The sequence below is a fragment of the Balaenoptera acutorostrata genome, chromosome 8 (assembly GCF_949987535.1).
Source record: "Balaenoptera acutorostrata chromosome 8, mBalAcu1.1, whole genome shotgun sequence".
Taxonomy (NCBI): domain Eukaryota; kingdom Metazoa; phylum Chordata; class Mammalia; order Artiodactyla; family Balaenopteridae; genus Balaenoptera; species Balaenoptera acutorostrata.
The window spans coordinates 534,390-556,406 of NC_080071.1; the positions used below are offsets into that span (position 1 = coordinate 534,390).

At 39.2% G+C, this 22,017-nt stretch overlaps 1 protein-coding gene across 1 annotated transcript in view; it reads left to right on the forward strand.

Moving 5' to 3' along the window:
* Positions 1-22,017, forward strand: part of THSD7B (thrombospondin type 1 domain containing 7B) — a 1,122,472-nt gene that overhangs the window by 337,015 nt on the left and 763,440 nt on the right. The gene's annotated exons all lie outside the window — the stretch shown is intronic.

The window sequence follows — 22,017 nt, forward strand, 5'->3', positions numbered from 1 at the left end:
GAACTTGGCTACTTCTTACCACCTTTGCTCATAACTGCCTCATATCCAGTTCCCCTGTTTCTCTATTTTCCCCTCCTGCACTCTATTCCCAGCACAACCACTAGAGAGATCCTGCTAAAATGTAAGTCACATTGTGACATTCTTCTGTTCAAAACACTCCAGTGGCTTCCCACTCCACTCATAGTAAAAGCCACATTGACTATACTATTCTGTTGAGGTCCTGTACTCACTCTGTTGTTTTTCTAGCATCATTTCCTCTATTTCTTCTCTTTCTTACTTCATTCCAACTTCACTGGCTTCCATGCCTCAGGAGTTTGGCACTTACTGTTCCTTTTGCCTAGAACACTGTTTTCCAGATATCCCCATAACTCACCTTATCTGCTTTAAGTTTATTTTGTTTACTGCTGTATCCCTAGCACCAAGAACAATACTTGTATACAGTGGACACTCACTAAATATGTTTTGAGAGAATGAAATTATTTTGAATTAGGAGATGTGCCCAAAGGTTAGTGATTTGGGTAGCATGGGAGGGATTTATTAGAGAAGTGAGATGGACCTGTTCTGACACATGTAGGAGGCAAGACTTGGCATAGAAATGTTTTGTGGGAGACAGAAGTCTAATTTTAGAACCTCATTATTTTGTGGTTCATCTCCTATAATGGTTTTTTCCACTTTTCTCTCAGCCTGTTAATCTGGTTTCTCTTTGAATTGTCTTTAGATTTTTATTCAGCTCATTTATTGAGCATCTGTTTTGTGTTAGATCTTATGATGACAGGTGCTCAAGGAATTTTATCTCATTGAAGACAACCCCACAATAAACCTGTTCATTAGGTTTTATTATTCTCATTTTGCAGGACAGGTGGAAAGAGAGGTTCAGAAAGATGAAGGGACTTGACCAGAGTCACAGAGTAAGCCAGTGACAGAATGAGGACTTCTAGTTTTGAGTCAGGTTCACTCTACTTTGCAGTCTTTGGTCCATCAGCAGAATAATAAAGTGTCTCTTCTATAAAAGTCATTGCCGTTGACTTTCCCTTTTCTTCTTTCTTTTGGGGAAGAGATCTAGAAAAATAGAACCTAAATGTATTAATCATTTATTGCTGTGTAACAAATTTCTCCAAAATTTAATAAGTTTAAAACAACTATTAATATTTGTTCCAAAATTTAATAAGTTTAAAACAACTATTAATATTTGTCATCTCACACAGTCTCTGTAAGTCAGGAATCTGGCCCAGGGTCTTTCATGAGGTTGCAGTCAGGACATCAGCTGGGGCCTTAGTCATCTGAAGGCTTGAGGGGGCTGGATGATCTGCTTCCAAGGGGACTTACACACACGCCTAGTACAGTAAGTTCCCTACATATGAACCTTCAAGTTGCGAACTATCAATTATGTGAACGTGCCCTTGTATGCCAGCTGCTGTACTGTACTATTGTACTGTAGGATTAAAAATGTTTTCTTTATTTTTTGTGCTTTTTTATGTATTATTTGTGTGAAAAGTGTTATAAACCTATCACAGTATAGTACTATATAACTGATTGTGTTAGTTGGGTACCTAGGCTAACTTTGTTTGACTTACAAACAAATTGGACTTATGTATGTGCTCTCAGAATGGAACTCATTTGTATGTAGGGGAATTACTGTACGTTGGTGCTGATTGTTGGCAGGAGGACTCAGTTCCTTGCCACCTGGACTCTCAGTAGGGTTTCTGGAATGTCCTCATGACATGGCACTTGGTGTTCCCCAGATGAATGATCAAGAAAGCGTAAGGCAAAAGCTGCAATCTCTTTTATGACCTAGCCTAGGAGGTTGCCCTCCTTCACGTTCACAATTTCCTACTTAGTGTGGGAGGGGGACTATTCAAGGTGTGAATACCAGGAGGTGAGAATTGTAGGAGACCATTTTGGAGGCTGGCTTCCATAGTCTTCCCTATGTCCCCACATGCAGAGTGCATTCCCCCTATCTTGGTCCCCCAAAGTCTCATCTTGCAGAATCAGCTCAATGTCCAAAATCTCATCATCTAAATTAGGTCCAGGTATTATTACTATTATTCCACAAAATTTTGCTGCTTCAGGTCTCCTCCTACCTGTCAGGTCATTTTTTTCTCAACTTTGCTAGACAGTGAACATTTACTAAGCATTGATTAATTGTCTCTTTTGCTAGGCACTGTGCTAGGAATATAAAACATGATAAGGCAGAATATCATGGTGGAGTTCACAGTCTAATGGATGAAAGAGATGTATAAAGGATTATTGTACAACATATTTTGGGATCATAAATTAGGGAGTGAGTGATTCTGCCCAGATGTGCTGGAGAAGATCCCAGGGATGAGGTGCCATTTGTTCTAGCCCTTTGTGCTGCAGAAAAGTTCATAAAGCTGTCAAGTAGAAAAGAGAATTTTACCCAGAAGAGACATGAGTAAAAACTGCTTCTTCTTCCTCCCGAGTATGAGCAGACTACTAGGCTTAGCCCTTAGCTTCCTGCTTTTTCTGTACTGCATTCTCTCACTTAGAGAGCTGGCCTGATTTTCTATTTTCATGGACTTAACTATCAACTTTAATGGGCCTGATTTTCTAAATCATCTCTCTAACTTTGACCCCTCTCAATTCCATTTCTCCAGCTCTCCAATAGATACTGTTACTTGAATGTTACTTCATTATGTTAAACGTGTGACAAAGCAAAGCTTGTCATCACTTTCCTTAACCAACTTCTCCTTCCAACTGTGTTTCTCATCTTGAGACGTCATTGTTGTCTTTGACTATTTCTTTTTCTCTTCTAGTTTGCACTTTCTTTGTCTCATCTCTTGCTGCCTTTCCATTTTTCTATTTCCACAGTGGTCACTCTATATCTCCAGCAGGTCTTCACGTGTAAGTTACTGCCCTAGTCTTCTACTTGAGTCTGTCTTCTTTAATCTGACCTATATGTTGCTGTTAGTTATATCCTAAAGTACAGTTTTAAATTGTCTTCTGCTGGAGAAACACTTGATCGCTTCACCATTTCCTATTGAGTAAAATCGGAAGCTTTCACATTTCAGACCATTTACCTTGTGGTCAGTCTTCTAAAACTTTATCCCCAATACCAGTACTTGACTTCATGCCATTCCCTTGCTTGAAATTCCATGTATTGTCACATGTTTCAACCTTGTTTAATATCTACCTATCTGTCAAATTCTCCTCCTTGAAGTCATTCTAGGAACACTTAGAATGCTCAGGGTCTGTAATGGGAAATTGCTACTTCCGTAAGCTACTTTGTTTAGTTAATTAAATTTTTAGTTATTATATGTCCAGTAATTGCAATTCCTTGGTGAACATCCTAGAAGGAGGGGCCATATACACCCCTTCTTGGTTTCACCTGAGCCCAGCACTCTCCTTTATCTCTGCATTCTGGTATTTATTAAATATTTTATGATGGCAATATTTGCTATGAAATATCATGTTAAAATAGGAGCAGAATCATGGGATTCTGTTCACTGTGTTGCTGAGACATAACATCACAGAGTTATGTGTGTGTCAGACTTTAACAGTGTTCAAGGGACCCAGATGCTTTTGTGCTAGAATTCATATAATATTAAATGAAATCAGCTGGTAGCTGGCTGGGGGAAGTGACTAACACTGGTAGAATTTGGCCTCAGTTCTCTGAATGGCCAGCCAACTGGAGCAGAGAATGTTGGGAGAAGAGGACATTACAATGGATTTGGGTTGGCTTAGGGGACTAGGAAGGGGGTCCCATGGCTGGCTGCAACTATGAAGAATGGGAAAAGAAAGCAGAAGAGGTAGACATTTTGATCTCTGTTTGATTTTAAGCTTTCATTATCGAGCCCGGGATCAGCTTCGACACAAATAAATCAAACTGAGATTACCTTCATGAAAGAGGCAAATTGTTTACATTTATTTTAATTTTCATGATAAAAGGTATAAAAGTTATCCTGCCACAAGCCTTGATTATTTTCGTGGGACCATAAAACCCAAGGGTCTGCTTCCTGTCTTGCTCCAGGCATTTCCATTAAAAAGTTGATGGTAACTCTGTGTTTAGATGTTCTTTGTGGAGCACAGAGGAGGGGAGAAGCTCACCCACTCTTTGCTACTTGGAGAAGAATGGCTACGCCGGGAGACAACACTGTTTTAAAAATAGTCATTAACGTTTCTTTTGCAGCAGATTATTTTTTCTTCCTGGGAAAACATAGTTTCGCTGACAAATTGCCAAAATCCACACAGTGCAGTAAAATGGCCTGACTGACTTGGCTTCTTCCAACAGGCACCAGATGCTTATTAAGCACTCAATATACACTCCAAGTTGTGCCGCATTTGGTGCTGGGTATGCACAGAGTATTCTCCAGGTTTTCTTTCAAAAACCTGTAAAATGAAGGTAGTCTGAATTGCATATCCTAATTAAATTTTTTTTAAGCTTGAGTAAGGAGACAAAGAAGAATAAAATCTTTCCTATTTCTGCCACTTAAATACAACTAACATTCTTCGTATACTTTTTTTTCCAGAAAAAAATGTCATGCATAAATTTTTCCCTCATCATTTTAGTCAAATATAATAAATATTGAAGTTTAAAAAACTTAACAATGCACATTTTCCATATTTTTGTACTCTTTGTAACGGTGTGATATGGCTACACAGTACTCCTTTGAGTAGATATAGCAAAGTTAATCATTTCTTTAGAGTAGACATTTAGGTTACTGTCTTTTTTTTTTTTTTTTTTTAATTTATTTATGGCTGTGTTGGGTCTTCATTTCTGTGCGAGGGCCTTCTCTAGTTGCGGCAAGCGGGGGCCACTCTTCATCGCGGTGCGCGGGCCTCTCACTATCGCGGCCTCTCTTGCTGCGGAGCACAGGCTCCAGACGCGCAGGCTCAGTAGTTGTGGCTCAGGGGCCTAGTTGCTCCGCGGCATGTGGGATCTTCCCAGACCAGGGCTCGAACCCGTGTGCCCTGCATTGGCAGGCAGATTCTCAACCACTGCGCCACCAGGGAAGCCCAAGGTTACTGTCTTTCTAATTAACATTAACCATGTTTCTAATTAATGTTAATAATAATCCCTGATATGCATACTTCTGTGCACAAGTTTGTTTGTTTTTTTTCCTCCCTGTACTTAGGATTATTTCTGGGCCAGTTGTTGCCCCATCCAAATCCCCTTTACCTGGCCAGCTACTGTGATTCTGAGCACTGATGGCTCACAGCCCTGTCCTTCTCCAGAGAACTGACCTTCACCTTTTGGAGGAATGTCTGGAGAGAGGGGTCATATAGGTGAAGGATGTGGAAACCAAGAATAATGGGGAATAGTTGAAAGAGCTGGACATATTTAGCCTAGAAAAGAGGAAAACTGAAGTTTTGTCTTGTGGAAGACAGAGGAGATATCCTTTAGCTATAACTGCAAAGGGAAGAGTTAAGATCAAAAGCTTTAGATAAAGAAAGGAGAACAACTATTCTGGGTTGAGACACATGTCCTAGTAATTGGCGCTATCCCAAAATGGAATGGGTTGCTTTGTAGAGCATTGAATTAATTCCCTGTCACCGAAAATATCGAATTACTGCTAAGAATATTTGAGAAACTTTGAGTTATAGAAATCTCTTCTAGCATCCTTTTAATTCGCTGACCCTTTAATTGTTTGTGTCAGTGCTATCAATATTCTTTTACATGTTTCAGCATTGACTTCAACATCCATTTCCTCTTGTGTTTGTGAGCTAGAACATGCAAGAAAAGTTTCTCTAGAGGAAGAGGAGGAGCAGGTGTATAGAAAACCAATGGCATGTATTGGAAATTGTCAAGGGACTATGACATCATCAGTTAAGAATTGATATCATCACTGGAAGCTGACATCAGCAGTTTGAAGCAGTGTTCTTCTTGTAAGACTATCGATCCTCTGTAAATATCAGTCTACTTTTTTAAAACAATGGCAAAGATTTGTTGGAGTGAATCATCTCCCATTGTCTAGGCTTAGTCAGCACCCACACCCTGTGACAGGGGGAAGTTCTAAAGCAGGTGGCGGATTAAAGTACACCTGTGGCCACAGAACAAAGTGATACAAATGACCCACAGGTGACATGTTACTTCTTGTCTCATTAATATACAATTCTACCTGAGTATGATTTGATCAGCTTGGATGATGAACTTTACCTCTGCTTCCCCCAAAATATTATAAATACCTGTGGAGTGTGTGTGATTGTCACTTTTCCAGTGATGTAGCCAACAGGGCAGAATGAGATTTCTTTTTTAGACATTTGTGAGAATGCCTGTTTTAGTTTCATTCTTGTCATTTACCTAGTTTTTCATAAGCTCACCTTGTGTTTGAATTAATGCATTTAGATTGTATCGTTTTCGTTTGAATGATTTTAAGAGGTTTCTCTCTCTCAGACTGTAGCTTTTGTTCCCACAGACATCTCTTCCTGACCTTCAGATTTCTAAGCAGTATTCCTCCTCCCCTAACTGACAAGAGGTCATGTCTGTGTTGCTGTTAATATCTGATGCTCTGATATAGAAAATATAGCAGAAGTGTCGGAAGTTATGTTTTGAATTTTAATAAAAAATACTGTGCTAAAACATATTATATTAAAGATCCAGGTCCTTTGAAGGCTTCCTGTAATTCATTCTTAACTCTGGAAAAGTGAGTCATTATTTCTAGAAATTATAAGGCATCTGACAGTTGAACAAGACTGCTAGTCCAAGAGATATGAATCATTTTATTTTAAGAACTTTACCTATTCTTCAATTAATGTTTACTTGTTTTATTAAAATATGTACTTGGCATTTCATTTTCCATGTACTATTACACTCAGAAAAGTTTCCCTCCTTGGGGCCATAGAGATCCTCCACCATTGTACCTCATTCCAACTGTGGAATTGGCAGCAGTCTGGAAAGTGTGTGTTAGAAAAGGTGTAATGTTGATAGGGTGAAGAGTAAACATTAGTTATCTAAGAAAGTCTGGAAGAATAGAATTTTGCAATGGTTGGGGGGAAGCATAATTAGAATAACTTTTTTGTCTGTGTTTGAGGTTACTGGCTTTCTGAGCCCAATTTTTTTTGTTCATTATAATTTTATTGGAGTAGAATGCATCCTGTTGTACTTATTCACTTCATTCATCCCTTCATTTATTCAACATTTGCTACTGGGTCTAGGTATTGGGCTACAATGTAGGAATACAAAATGAAGAAAATATGACCCCTGACCTCGAGGAAAAAACTTTTGGTTGGACACTGCAGAAGCCACAGGAATATTGTTGAGGCTTTCGAAAATGCAGTCTTTAACAACCTAGTACCCCAAGTAAATACTTGAATTCATGCCAAAAATAAAAGTGTGGACAACTGATGTTATTAACACTGATCTCAGCCGTCCTCTTGGTTGTCCCTATTGAACCACTGCTAACATTCATTGGATGCTTTGGTGGTCACTGCTGGCTCATTTGCCTTCTCTTGAAGCCCATGGGTCCCCATGCAGTGTGGAACCACTTCAGGCTCAATTGACCAAGGACAACATGCAAAGAGACGGTTTTTCATTCTGACATTTTACCAATGGATCTTTTTGCTTCTCCATACCCACAGTTTTCTGCCCTCATAACTGAGAGTGAATGGTTTAAACATACCTTCTAGAGTTGGTTTCAAAAAATATATTATATAGTAAATAGTTTTAATGAACTGCGGGTAACAGAAATATCATTTCACAGAAGAGATCCATCCTATTGCTGTTTAATTAAAGTCTTTCTGCTGATGGAAAGTTCTCTCTCTGGTGTTTTCTTTAATGCATTCATGATGCTTCTGTCTGGGCTCCCTTACTAGAGATATCTTTCATTATAATCCACTTATCTAAGTTTGTAATTAAATTTCTAAATGTAAAATTTCCAGTGGCAAATTGCCAGGCTATCCAGTGAACTTTTCTTTTTTCTCTGAGAGAAATCACTCTTTGAAAATTTTGGTTTTGCGTTTTGATCATTTTACTATTTTAAAAGTATGTGTGTGTGTGTGTATGTGTACGTACACACACATTAATAGTGTAATATAGTTTGTGAAGTACTTTTTACTTAGTATCATCAATTTCTGCCTGTTTCTGTGAAATTGGGGGTAGATAATATTGATTAAATGTATGTACTGCATTTTTTTAATGTATGATAGTGGTAAATGAAATATATTTCAAAACAAGTGCCTTCAGGCTTTGTTGATCTGTTTGAAATGTCTAGAAACAATAGAAAACCTTTGGAGATGCTGGTAGAAAGAATATAGTCTGTTTTCCATTGGTTAAGCATGTTCTTGCAACTTTCCTTTTAGTTTATGCAGTAAACGAAGAATCTAAAAACACCATTTGCTTTTCAACTTTGTTTGGAATGTTCTCTTTCAGATATCACTCCATTCTTTTGAGAAGAATGAGATGAGACAGGATGAAAAATAAATTCTGTCAAATCTCCTGAATGTGATGAGCAACTTGTTAATGGGCAGTGCCCAACCATAATAAATGAACGCTTATAAAAGATAATAGAAGAAACTGCTGGGAAATTTTATAGGCTTATAAACATGTTATTATTTTTATGTCAACTGTGGATACATATTTCAGAAAGTTCCTTTGCAACAGTAGATGCATAATTAATCAAGAGAACACAAAGCTATATTTATAGTTTAACTGGAAACTCTCCTGACATTAAATATTTAGGATCTTATACTGCAGAAAATATTAATGAGTAATTAAGTATTTTTTTAATTTCAAAGGTCAATAGCATTTGAAAAGAGAATTTTATCTTGTTCACACATTCAAATTCTCCTGAATTCTTATAAAACTCTTTAGAGTAACTGTTAAATATAAGCCCACATAAAATTACTCTCTGTCTGTACTCATACATATAAAACATACACACACACACACACACACACACACACACACACTTGTTTATCTGTTTGTAAAATGTGGTAAAAAGAGGTTATCAAATTCTTCCCTGCATCTTCAAGAAGGCTGGACTACTATAGGCTAATACCGTTAGATGCCTGTTTTATTTCCTAAACTATCTACAGAAGTGATTCTACTAATTTTATTACTCTTCTAGAATGTAATGCTTTCAAGTTGAATGCATCTTCTTTTTATTAACCTAAGCTTCTCCAAATAGGAGATGTCATAGATTTTATTTTTTCTTTAGTGACTCCCTTATGATTTTTTTTCATATTATTTCTATCAATCTATTTAACTTTTATTTTTTCCTACTCTGTAAAAAAAAAAAAAAAAAGCCCTTCACGAGAATTTTAAAAGTTTAGACAGTATAGAACTTTTTCTATTCTTGATAACTTTTCGGGGTGGTACAGTGGGATGTCTGTAATTTATTCGTAAAGTGGAAAGAATTTTTCAGCTATTTACCATTGCCCACGTGATTTTTAGGGTTTCACAAGTTACCTAAATTAACTTTACTGAGCACAGAGAAGATAATTCAGAAATTCAAACCAATGTGGAAATATGGGCTTTTCTATCCATCTGTCTCTCATTGCATGGAAAAGCCTCTTCATCAGGATTGTGGTCCGAGATCAAGAAAATTTAACTAGGAAAAAATTTACACGTGTAGACTCCATAATCCATTCACTTGTTTAGCAAATATTTATTGAACATTTACTGTTTTCCAGGCAGTATACTAGGTGCTGGGTTTATAACAGTGAACAAGATAAACTATTTAGATGATACTAGAGGAGCAGAAAGTAAACAAATAAACTGACATACACTAGATGATCTTTTCGAAGTGTTACAAAGAAACAAACAACAAACAAACCTTAAGGGGATAGAGTGATTGCAACTGTGCTGAACAGATTGGTTTGGGAAGGCCTTTGAGTTTAATGAACTGAGAAAGCAAGTTGTATGGTGGTTACCTAATGAAAAATAGCACAAGGGCCTTGAGAAGGTATATCCTTGAGGAACAAGAAAGGGGCCAGTGTGTCTGGGTTATGGGCTACAGGAATGAATGGAGAATGGTCAGAAGGAGAGGAAGCAGAAGTCCAACCAGCAGAATCTTTAAATTTTATGCTATGATGGAAACCATGAGAGCATTTTAAGGAGGGAAGTATATTTTTCTTTCCTAAAGATTATCCTGGATTTTCTTTGGAGCATGCATAGAAGCAACCAAGAGTGAAGACAGGAAAACCAGGTAGGAGACAGGTACAGTAGCTCAGGTGAGAAATGATGGCAGCTTGGCACTAAGGAAGAGGATGGGAAGTGGCTTGATGCTGGATAGATTAGGAAGGTGTTGCCACCTAGTTTGGCTGATGGATTGGTTTTCAGATGTGAGAAAAAGAAAGGATTTTAGGAGGACTCCTGGGCTTCTGGTCTAGGGCAGTGTGATGCCTTAATGGAGATGGGGACACCGAAGGGAGAATGGGCTGTGGACGACATAGGAGAATCATGAGCTCCGTTGTGTGTGTTCTGTGTGAGTTGCTCTCAGATATCCAAGTGGGGATATTCAGTGGTAAGTTGAGTGTGTAAGTTCAGGAAAGAAGTCAGGACTGGAGGTATGGGAGTGGATATGGAGAAACAAGAATCATTAAGCACAGTATTTAAAGCTGGGGGGAATAAATAAGATCTCTTGAGGAATGATCAAAGTTAGAGAAGAAAAGGAGTTTGAGGACAAAGTTAGAGGTATATCCATTTAGAGGTCAAAATGAGAGGAAATACTAGAAAAGGAGGCTAAGAAGAAGGGGCCAGTGGGAAGTAAAAAAATGAGATTTGGTTTGCTCTGTCCCAAGTGAAAAAACTCATTAAGGAGGGAGTCGTGGAAGATTTGAGCAACAACCAGGGATTCAATCATGAGGACATGATTCTATGAGCTATCTAGATGCTTTTCCATCAGATGATGATGAGTTGGTTCTAAAATTACAAGAACAACATGTCCTAATACCCTCTGAACCAGGGAGGGCTTGGCAACTGCATAGAAGGTAGCACCAGAAATATGTTCTTATTTTAGACTATGTCTCTATGGGTGGATTTGTTCTTATTGGAGAATCTGAGGCAGCTTGCCACAGTAATTATTATCTCTCTTACATGTAGTTCATCATAGATGAAGTGCCCCTTTCTTCACTGTGATGACACTTATGAAACATGACAATAGATGTGCCTGCTTTTCTTTGAATAATGCACGTATTACCTAAAGAAGCCAACTTGGGGAATAAACCAACGTCACCTGCTTAGAAACAGGGCCATCTTCGTTCAGGTTTCCAGAGAGGTTCATTGTGTTGCTTGAACCATGTGAGAAGTTGCGTTTCAGTCTGTAGAAGTCATAGAGACAGGCACACTCACACAAATAGGTATGTCTGTAAATAGACATTCTGCATCCAGGGACGTGGATACCATAGGCGTTGGAGTTGCTTTCAGCTCGTGTAACAGAAAACACACAAAAAAGTGCCTTAAAACAAAAGAGTTTATTTTTCTCACACGTCAGAAAGTCCAGAAGTTGACAATCTAGGACAGTTGCTGTAGCTCCATGATGGCGTCTGAGTCTCAGACTTCATCTGCCTCCCGCTCCATCATTCTTAATGGGTGGCATTCATCCCATGGCCTTCAGATGGCTCTGACACCTCCAGGCATTAATATCTGTGTTCCAGGCAGGGATCATGGGGAAAGGGGCCAATGGCAAAGAACCATACTTTCATACTTTTGGGGGGTTTTATATTTTTATTGGAGAAAAATCCCATCCTCTTCTTGACACTTGTATCTGCAAATCATTGGCCAGAACTGTGTCATGTGGCCACTGTGCTACAAGGAAATTTGCAAATATGATTTTTTTTTCTTAAAATAGCCAGTGGACATTCTTTAAAAACTGTAGTTCTAGGTCCACATGCAAACACTGCAGCAAAAGGTCCCAGGTCCCAGCCTGTCTGACCAAGACTGAGTATCTTGAAGGAATCTTCACACGGTGGTGCCATTACCGAGATGAACCTTTGCAGGAAACATGAATGCTGACAGTGTGATGCACCACAAGTTACTGCACTCTGTGAGAGCCCAGTTTGTTTGCTTTGTGCCCCTGGAGTGGAATCCAAGTGGAAAGATCAGCATGAGGGTTGAGGTCTATGGATGCTCCTATACTGTGTGGCTGACAGGGTCTGGGTGCTCCAGCTGGGTGTCAGGCCTGAGCCTCTGAGGTGGGAGAGCCAAGTTCAGGACACTGGACCACCAGAGACCTCACAGCCCCAGGAAATATCAATCGGCAAGAGCTCTCCCAGAGATCTCCGTCTCAACACTAAGACCCAGCTCCACTCAATGACCAGCAAGCTACAGTGCTGGACACCCCATACCAAACAACTAGCAAGACAGGAATACAACCCCACCCGTTTGCAGAGAGGCTGCCTAAAATCATAATAAGTTCACAGACACCCCAAAACACAACTGGACATGGTCCTGCCCACCAGAAAGACAAGATCCAGCCTCATCCACCAGAACACAGGCACCAGTCCCCTCCACCAGGAAGCCTACACAAGCCACTGAACCAACCTTACTCACTGGGGGCAGACACCAAAAACAATGGGAACTATGAACCTGCAGGCTGTGAAAAGGAGACCCCCAAACACAATAAGTGAAGCAAAATGAGAGGCAGAGAAATATGCAGCAGACGAAGGAGCAAGGTAAAAACCCACAGACCAAACAAATGAGGAGGAAATAGGCAATCTACCAGAAAAAGAATTCAGAGTAATGATAGTAAAGGTGATCCAAAATCTTGGAAATAGAATGGAGAAAATACAAGAAACATTTAACAAGGACCTAGAAGAACTAAAGAGCAAACAGACAATGATGAACAACACAAAAAAATGAAATTAAAAATTCTCTAGAAGGAATCAATAGCAGAATAACTGAGGCAGAAGAACAGATAAGTGACCTGGAAGATAAAAGAGTGGAAATAACTACCACAGAGCAGAATAAAGAAAAAAGAATGAAAAGAATTGAGGATAGTCTCAGAGACCTCTGGTATAATATTAAACACACCAACATTTGAATTATAGGAGTCCCGAAGAAGAAGAGAAAAAGAAAGGGTCTGAGAAAATATTTGAAGACATTATAGTTTAAAACTTCCCTAACATGGGAAAGGAAATAGTCAATCAAGTCCAGGAAGCACAGAGAGTCCCATACAGGATAAATCCAAGGAGAAACACGCCAAAACACATATTAATCAAACTATCAAAAATTAAATACAAAGGAAAAATATTAAAAGCAGCAAGGGAAAAACAACAAATAACATACAAGGGAATCCCCATAAGGTTAACAGCTGATCTTTCAGCAGAAACTCTGCAAGCCAGAAGGGAGTGGCAGGACATATTTAAAGTGATGAAAGGGAAAAACCTACAGCCAAGATTACTCTACCCAGCAAGGATCTCATTCAGATTCAATGGAGAAATTAAAACCTTTACAGACAAGCAAAAGTTAAGAGAATTCAGCACCACCAAACCAGCTTTACAACAAATGCTAAAGGAACTTCTCTAGGCAGGAAACACAAGAGAAGGAAAAAACCTACAAAAACAAACCCAAAACAATTAAGAAAATGGTAATAGGAACATACATATCAATAATTACCTTAAATGTAAATGGATTAAATGCTCCAACCAAAAGACACAGACTGGCTGAATGGATACATAAACAAGACCTGTAGATATGCTGTCTACAAGAGATCCACATCAGATCTAGGGACACATACAGACTGAAAGTGAGAGGATGGAAAAAGATATTCCATGCAAATGGAAATCAAAAGAAAGCTGGAGGGGCTTCCCTGGTGGCACAGTGTTTGGGAATCTGCCTGCCAATGCAGGGGACATGGGTTTGAGCCCTGGTCTGGGAAGATCCCACATGCCACGTAGCAACTAAGCCTGTGCACCACAACTACTGAGCTTGCGCTCTAGAGCCCGCGAGCCACAACTGCTGAGCCCTCGTGCCACAACTACTGAAGCCGGCGTGCCTAGAGCCTGTGCTCCGCAACAAGAGAAGCCACCGCAATGAGAAGCTCACGCACTGCAATGAAGAGTAGCCCCCACTTGCTGCAACTAGAGAAAGCCCGCGCACAGCAAGAAAGACTCAACGCAGCCAAAAATAAATGAAAATTTTAAAAAATGAATCTATTAAAAAAAAAAGCTGGAGCAGCAATTCTCATATCAGACAAAATAGACTTTAAAATAAAGACTTTTACAAGAGACAAAGAAGGATACCACATAATGATCAAGGGAAGTTTTAGCCACAGCAATCAGAGAAGAAAAGAAATAAAAGGAATCCAAATCGGAAAAGAAGAAGTAAAACTGTCACTGTTTGCAGATGACATGATACTATACATAGAGAATCCTAAAGACACTACCAGGAAGAGCTAAGAACTCTACTCTACTAGAACTAATCAATGAATTTGGTAAAGTAGCAGGATACAAAATTAATGCACAGAAATCTCTTGCATTCCTATGCATTAATGATGAAAAATTTGAAAGAGAAATTAAGGAACCAGTCCCATTTACCACTGCAACAAAAAGAATAAAATACCCAGGAATAAACCTACCTAAGGAGACAAAAGACCTGTATGCAGAAAACTATAAGACACTGATGAAAGAAATTAAAGGTAATAAAAACAGATGGAGAGATACCATGTTCTTGGATTGGAAGAATCAACATTGTGAAAATGACTACACTACCCAAAGCAATATACACATTCAATGCAATCCCTATCAAACTACCAATGGCATTTTTCACAGAACTAGAACAAAAAATTTCACAATTTGTATGGAAACACAAAAGACTCTGAGTAGCCAAAGCAATCTTAAGAAAGAGAAACAGAGCTGGAGGAATCAGGCTCCCTGACCTCAGACTATACTACCAAGCTAGAGTAATCCAGTCAGTATAGTACTGGTACAAAAACAGAAATATAGATCAATGGAACAGGATAGAAAGCCCAGAGATAAACCCACACACATATGGTCACCTTATCTTTAATAAAGGAGGCAAGAATATATAATGGAAAAAAGACAGCCTCTTCAATAAGTGGTGCTGGGAGAAATGGACAGCTGCATGTAAAAGAATGAAATTAGAACACTCCCTAACACCATACACAAAAATAAACTCAAAATGGATTAAAGAGCTAAATGTAAGGCCAGACACTATAAAAGTCTTAGAGGAAAACATAGGCAGAACACTCTATGACATAAATCACAGCAAGATCCTTTTAGACCCACCTCCTAGACAAATGGAAATAAAAACAAAAATAAACAAATGGGACCTAATGAAACTTAAAAGCTTTTGCACAGCAAAGGAAACCATGAACAAGATGAAAAGACAACCCTCAGAATGGGAGAAAATATTTACAGATGAAGCAACTGACAAAGGATTAATCTCCAAAATATACAAGCAGCCCATGCAGCTCAATATCAAAAAAACAACCCAATCGAAAAATGGGCAGAAGACCTAAATAGACATTTCTCCAAAGAATATATACAGATTGCCAACAAACACATGAAAGGATGCTCAACATCACTAACCAGTAGAGAAATGCAAATCAAAACTACAATGAGGTGTCACCTCACACTGGTCAGAATGACCATCATCAAAAAATCTACAAACAGTAAATGCTGGAGAGGGTGTGGAGAAAAGGAAACCCTCTTGCACTGTTGGTGGGAATGTAAATTGATACAGCCACTATGGACAACATAGTATGGAGGTTCCTTAGAAAACTAAAAATAGAACTACCATACAACCCAGCAATCCCACTACTGGGCATATACCCTGAGAAAACCATAATTCAAAAAGAGTCAGGTACCACAATGTTCATTGCAGCTCTATTTACAATAGCCAGGACATGGAAGCAACCTAAGTGTCCATCATCGGATGAATGGATAAAGAAGATGTGGCACATATATACAATGGAATATTACTCAGCCATAAAAAGAAATGAAATTGAGTTATTTGTAGTGAGGTGGATGGGCCTAGAGTCTGTCATACAGAGTGAAGTAAGTCAGAAAGAGGAAAACAAATACCGTATGCTAACACATATATATGGAATCTAAAAAAAAAAAAAAAAAAAAAAAGATGAACCTAGGGGCAGGACAGGAATAAAGACACAGACCTAGAGAATGGACTTGAGGACATGGGAGGGGGAAGGGTAAGCTGGGATGAAGTGAGAGAGTGGCATGGACATATATACACTACCAAATGTAAAATAGGTAGCTAGTGGGAAGCAGCTGCATAGCACAGGGAGATCAGCTCGGTGCTTTGTGACCACCTAGAGGGGTGGGATAGGGAGGGTGGGAGGGAGATGCAAGAGGGAGGGGATATGGGGATATATGTATGCATATAGCTGATTCACTTTTTTATACATCAGAAACTAACACAGCATTGTAAAGCAATTATACTCCAGTGAAGATGTTTAAAAAAAAAAATTGTAGTTCTAGAAGACAGAATATAGTGATGTCTGCCACAGCTACCAAGTTGGTTTAGAAGGTTTGGCAGACTGGTTTCAGGCCCTCTTTCTATCAGTATGTCCTGTGGCAAAAGTTTGCTCAGAGATAGGTAAAATATTTGTGTGGACTTCTTGCACAATTTTCTGTGGCTTTGTTATGTGATACAAATCTATGGCAATTATTAATACCGTAAACCCAAACTCATTGTATATTTTATGGTATGCTTGCAGGCCTCCCATGCTTGTATTTGATGTAGTTTAGGATTCCGCAGTGAGGTACATGGAAGAAGAGGCTGGCAGTTAAAAGGTTTGAGGAAGTTACTAAATGTCTTGTCATTGCAAGGCCAGAGGGTACCCTCTCATAACATAGAGATGATAATACCTGCTTTCTCCTTCACAGGGTCATTGTGAATCCTTAATGGGGTTCTTGCTACAGAGTGCTTTTAGCTCTTCAAAAATATGGCACGAAGTCACAAGATTGGGAGGTTGAAAAAAATCATCCCTCAGTCCTTTGGCGCAGGGCAGGGTAACATTCAAACCTTCCCTGAAATATTGCTAGAGCCAGTGTTTTTCTGAATTTTGAGAGAATCTTGACAATAGGAACAGTAAAACTTCAGTGAGTGCTCTCTCTCTCTGGCAGGCACTCACCTCAGAACTTTCCGTCCATTATTTGATTGCATCCATACCCTCTAAGGGCTATGGGATGATGGCCCTCCTCATTTTGTAGGTGGGACCCTGAGGCTCCCAGGCTGGGGGACCAGCCAGGGTCACCACGTGTGATGCTCTAAGCAGATCAGGGCTGTGGGCTCAGGCCATTTTTAATCCAGCTTTGATGTTTTCTAGCTGAGGTGACCTTGGAATAATTATTTAACATCCTCAATGACCAGTTTCTTCTACATCTGAAAAATAAGAATAATTGCTCATAGTATTATGTGAGGATTAAGTGAAATGAGATGTAAATTGCCTTGCACAAGCTGCTGAGAGACCCTACACAGGGTTAGAAGGGATCTACATTTTCAGGGCTATGCAAAATTACTTGCGTTGGTATTGGGTCACATTATAAGTCTCTCTCCTTTCAGAGGAGGGTCACTGAGATCGATTGTGAACAACTTACTACCTCTGTGACCTTGGGCTTGTCACTTACCTCTCCATGCCTCAGTTTCCTCATCTCTAAAGTAGGGGATAATGTGAATAACTAATTCATAAGGCTGTGGTGAGAGTTCAGTGAAGTGCTCAGGTCAGTATTTTGTATATTGACAGATTGTGAGGGATGGAATGCAGTGCACCATATTGCCATCAGAAATTAGGCAAATGGCTGAGAAAAAGCAAATGCTTCTGTGATTTCTCCAGCAGTGTTAGTTAACTTGCATTAGGCAACTGGTTGGAGTCTCCGTCCTGGTCAGTTGAGTCGGTCCTGACAGTGGGCGTCCTCCCCTCCAGCCCCTGTTACTCGGCCATCTTTATTGAACCATTGTCTCTGCACAGTTGCCATGAGATGGCGCTATCGGGATATGCACGTTCAAGTTTGCTTTTCTCCTCCTCATTGCTATTCCTTCAGGCTGCAAGCAAATTGGAACAGTTTTTATTTTATTTTTAAGTTTTGTACCTTTTTAGATATTCAAGGACTTCATCAATAAGATTACATTTAAGGGAAAATGAAATGCATATGAAGTGTAAGGCACATTTTTCATAGTTTGAATGGCCTTTAAATGATTAGAAAACTGAGGCTAAAAGGAGAAACTATGTTTTTTTATTTCTCTTAGTATTCATCAGTTTAGAGCTAACCTTGCAAATACATTTTGGATGCTAAGATATAGAGTAAATAAGTTGATTTGGACACTCAAAGATCTTCCTGAGATAAATTATTCATGCCATCGTGGGTAGCACATGCTTCCTGCATAATATATTTTTTCATCATAGTCACAGCATTTTTCCATTTGTGTTTTACTAACAGAGGAGTGGCAGCTCTAATTGTTTCTTGTTTCCTCTTATTTTGTTTATCGTGAACTCTTGTGTGGCTTATTCAAGTAATAGATACAAGAATGACGCCCGGTGTCTTCCGTGGAATAATTTAGTGAGTTTCAGGTCTTTAGAGGGAAGCGAGGCAGCATAGTTTAGTGCAGTAAGACATACCTCTTCAAATTCCATCCTGCACGTTCCATCAACTCAACAGAGATTCTCCATTTACTAGTGGATGTAAAGCTTGCAGCATGGCGAATGGTGGAAGCGTCATCAAACCTAGTTTCCCATCTTCTGTCCTCACGCTTCTTGGGAAAAGAGAGGTAACGAGGTATAGGATTATAGGTAATACAGATACTAAAAACGTGTGGGTGTTTTTAGGAATAAGATTGCTGTGGCATCTTGAACTGAGATATTTTGGTACATTCTCTAAGAGCTCTATTTCAGATTTTTTTTTTTTTTTTTTTTGGTAAAGATTAGTCTTAGGTTTCTACTGTAACTATCCTTGTTTTTTTAAAAAATCTTATTGCCATATAGTTGATTTATAATGTTGTGTTAATTTCTGCTGTACAGCAAAGTGAGTCAGTTATACATATATATATTATTTTTCATATTCTTTTCCATTATGGTTTATCACAGGATATTGAGTAGAGTTCCCTGTGCTATACAGTAGGACCTTGTTGTTTATCCATTCTATATATAATAGTTTGCATCTGCTAATCCCAAACTCCCAATCCTTCCCTCCCCAACCCTCCTCCCCCTTGGCAACCAGAAGTCTGTTCTCTATGTCTGTACTGTCCCTATCCTTGTTAATTGGTGATAGCCAGGAGATAATGGTGACTACAGGTGTCCAGTAGGCACCCCAAGCCACTCTGCTCAGGGATCTTCCACTGGCTTTGGTGAACACAAAAGGACCCTTAAAGCCAGTGGGTCCCTTTGCAGAGTCAGTACAGGGCTCTGTACCAGGCAGGGAGCCTAAAAGAAGACCAGGGCTGACAGCAACCTGTGTTCAGGTCTTGCAATTAAAACCCAAAATTGATGCAAAATTCAAAATATTTATATACAAATTATTGGCTAATCAATCCAGCTCACATACAGTCTCACTGGACCTCCTTTTAAATCTCTTTTTGGGTTCCCACCTGTGGCCATTTAGAGTCTAACAAACATGCTTCTGGTCCTCTGTATCCTTGGCTTACATTGTATTGACACGGATATGCTTTTAGATATGCTGAAACCATGTCTCCCACTCATGAGAATGAACAGAGCCATCTTCCATACCCTGGTCGTTTCCCATCACAAAAGAAGTGGCCTCAGTAGACAGCTGGTCCTGCTGGTTACCGAATTTATTAACAGTAATAATAATAATAGCTTAAGGTAAACTACCCTATAACGCAAATCATCGTTTTTATCGAACGTTCTCTAACATTACAATGACTTAATCCATCATTATACAGAAGGCCAGTTCACTTGCTTTCCCAGGGGTATATTTTTCAACTAACTTGATTTGTAGGATTCACTAGGAAGTTATCTTGTTTTATGGGGGCAGTATTTTGATGTTTTTCAGGTGCCTTAATGGAATTCATGGCAATGGTGCCTTCTAAAAAATGTCCATACTAAAGTTTTGTAGCAAATCTAAACTTTGAAGAATTAATCACCTATTCACGTGTGTGTGTGTGTGTAGACTTTAAAATATCATGATACAGTTCCCAAACCATTCATTGTTGTGTTGCTTGTTAAGAATGTGGATTTGTCATTAGCAAAGTGAAATACCCATCATCTAGGGTGTGGGTTTGTGTGTGTGTGTGTGTGTGTATACACAAAGATGTCTCATGTAAGGGGGTACAGTTTGCATCTAGTCCAGAGGTTTATGAATCGGGTCCAGTAGTGCCCCAAAGGTTCCATGGAATAGTCTAACAGGCCACTCATAGGGACAGTCAAACAGGGGAGCTCTGTTTGATTTCAGCTGGAGCATTCCACTCTTTTCGATATTGGCATGCAATGCAGAAATTTGAAGAAAAGCATTTGGTTGCTTATCCAAATATTATCTTCATCCCTGGACCAAGGCAGGACATCAGAGAGCTGTGTACTTGAACTCTATTGGTTGATTCCTCGTAGAATCATTTTCACTGATTTGTACTTTTGCCACTGTACCCTTGGAGTGTTCTAGAAGATCCCAAGACCCCACTGACCACACATTGCTGTTGTCTGTTTTATAGATGCAGTGATGTGTTGAGTGCATTGCTCAGCACAGCATCTGTGTTGATGAGAACTCTTGGGGTAAAATTCCACCAGTGCTTGGAAGCAGGGGAATGGCTTCTCCTAAAACAATAAAAAAAGAATATATACTTTACTCCTACGTATATGAGGGCTATAGTAGCCACTTTTTTTTTTTTTTTTTTTTTGGTCACTAGGAAGTTCACAGTCAGACTTGCTACCCACTTTTACCAATTCTTTGGTAAATGTTTAGGGGGAAAAGCTTCTACCCTTGACATCCTTTCTCACTGTTCCATCCTTTTATTGCCCTACACTTATCTGTCTTAATGTGTTTTTCTAATACATGTATTGTGGCAGGTTACCCCAGATCTCTTTAATTCCACGTAGAATTTTCTTATTATCTTTTGGGCAACTACCTGGATGTCCTGTAGGCACATCAAACTTAATATTCTCTAAAGAAAATTCTCTTTATCTTCCTTTTTAAACCTTCCCCTCTTCCCATTTCTCATTTTTGGTAGAGGAGTCCCATTGGTCTGGAATCTGTCTTTTCTATTCTCTCTCTCTCATACATCTCACCCAGTTGTTAACCAAATCCTTTAAACCCAGCCTCTGCACTACCTTTCAAACTTCTCCTGATTCTCTCATTCATCAGTACTTGCGTGGACTATTTCTCTAGTTTCATAACTGGCCTCAATTTCTTTGTAATCATGTTATGAATATTATGTTCACTGATGTCAGTTATTTAAAAGTCATTTGCTCTCCTGTGATTCTTATTGTTATTATTTACAGAATGAAGCCCAAATCTCTCACATGACACTCAAGGCTTTTTATAATTTGTTTCCCAACCTACGTTCTAAATCTCATATCTGTCCATTTCTCCCTCCTGCATGTGTCCTTCACTGTAGCCACTTGCCCACTCCCCGGTCCCCAAACACAAAATGCATTTCAGCACCTAGTTCTCTTGGCCTGAAATGCCCTTCCTGGCACCTTCAAGCCCTTTTCCCTGGCTCCTCTCAAATATTACCTTGTGGAGATTTCCCTCTGTTTTTTTTTTCTCACCACAGAAGAACTGATTGCCTTTTCCTCATTCTTTCTCTGTCACTTTCTTAATACCATTGTTAGAATGTTCATTGCCCTATTTGGACTTTGCTGTATGTACAGATCTTTCTCCAAAAATCGTGGGCTCCTCAAGGAGTTTGGCTGAGTAGAAGGAGGGAATGTACCAGGTATCTGCCAACCCTGCTCTTAAAAGCAAAAGTAAACTGATTGGGGGACTGTAGAATCCCTAGAATTGATAACACCTTTCATGGGTAAGGATTGAAAGCATGGGCTAATTCACATCTGACCTTAAAATGTTAATATTTTGTAAATCTTTCTTTATGGTCATGGTACATTTGTAATGTCATTATGCTAAAGGTTCTAGCAGTCCAAGTGAGTTTTTTGTAATTTCTTTACAGAAGAAACTTATGCGATGTTCTTT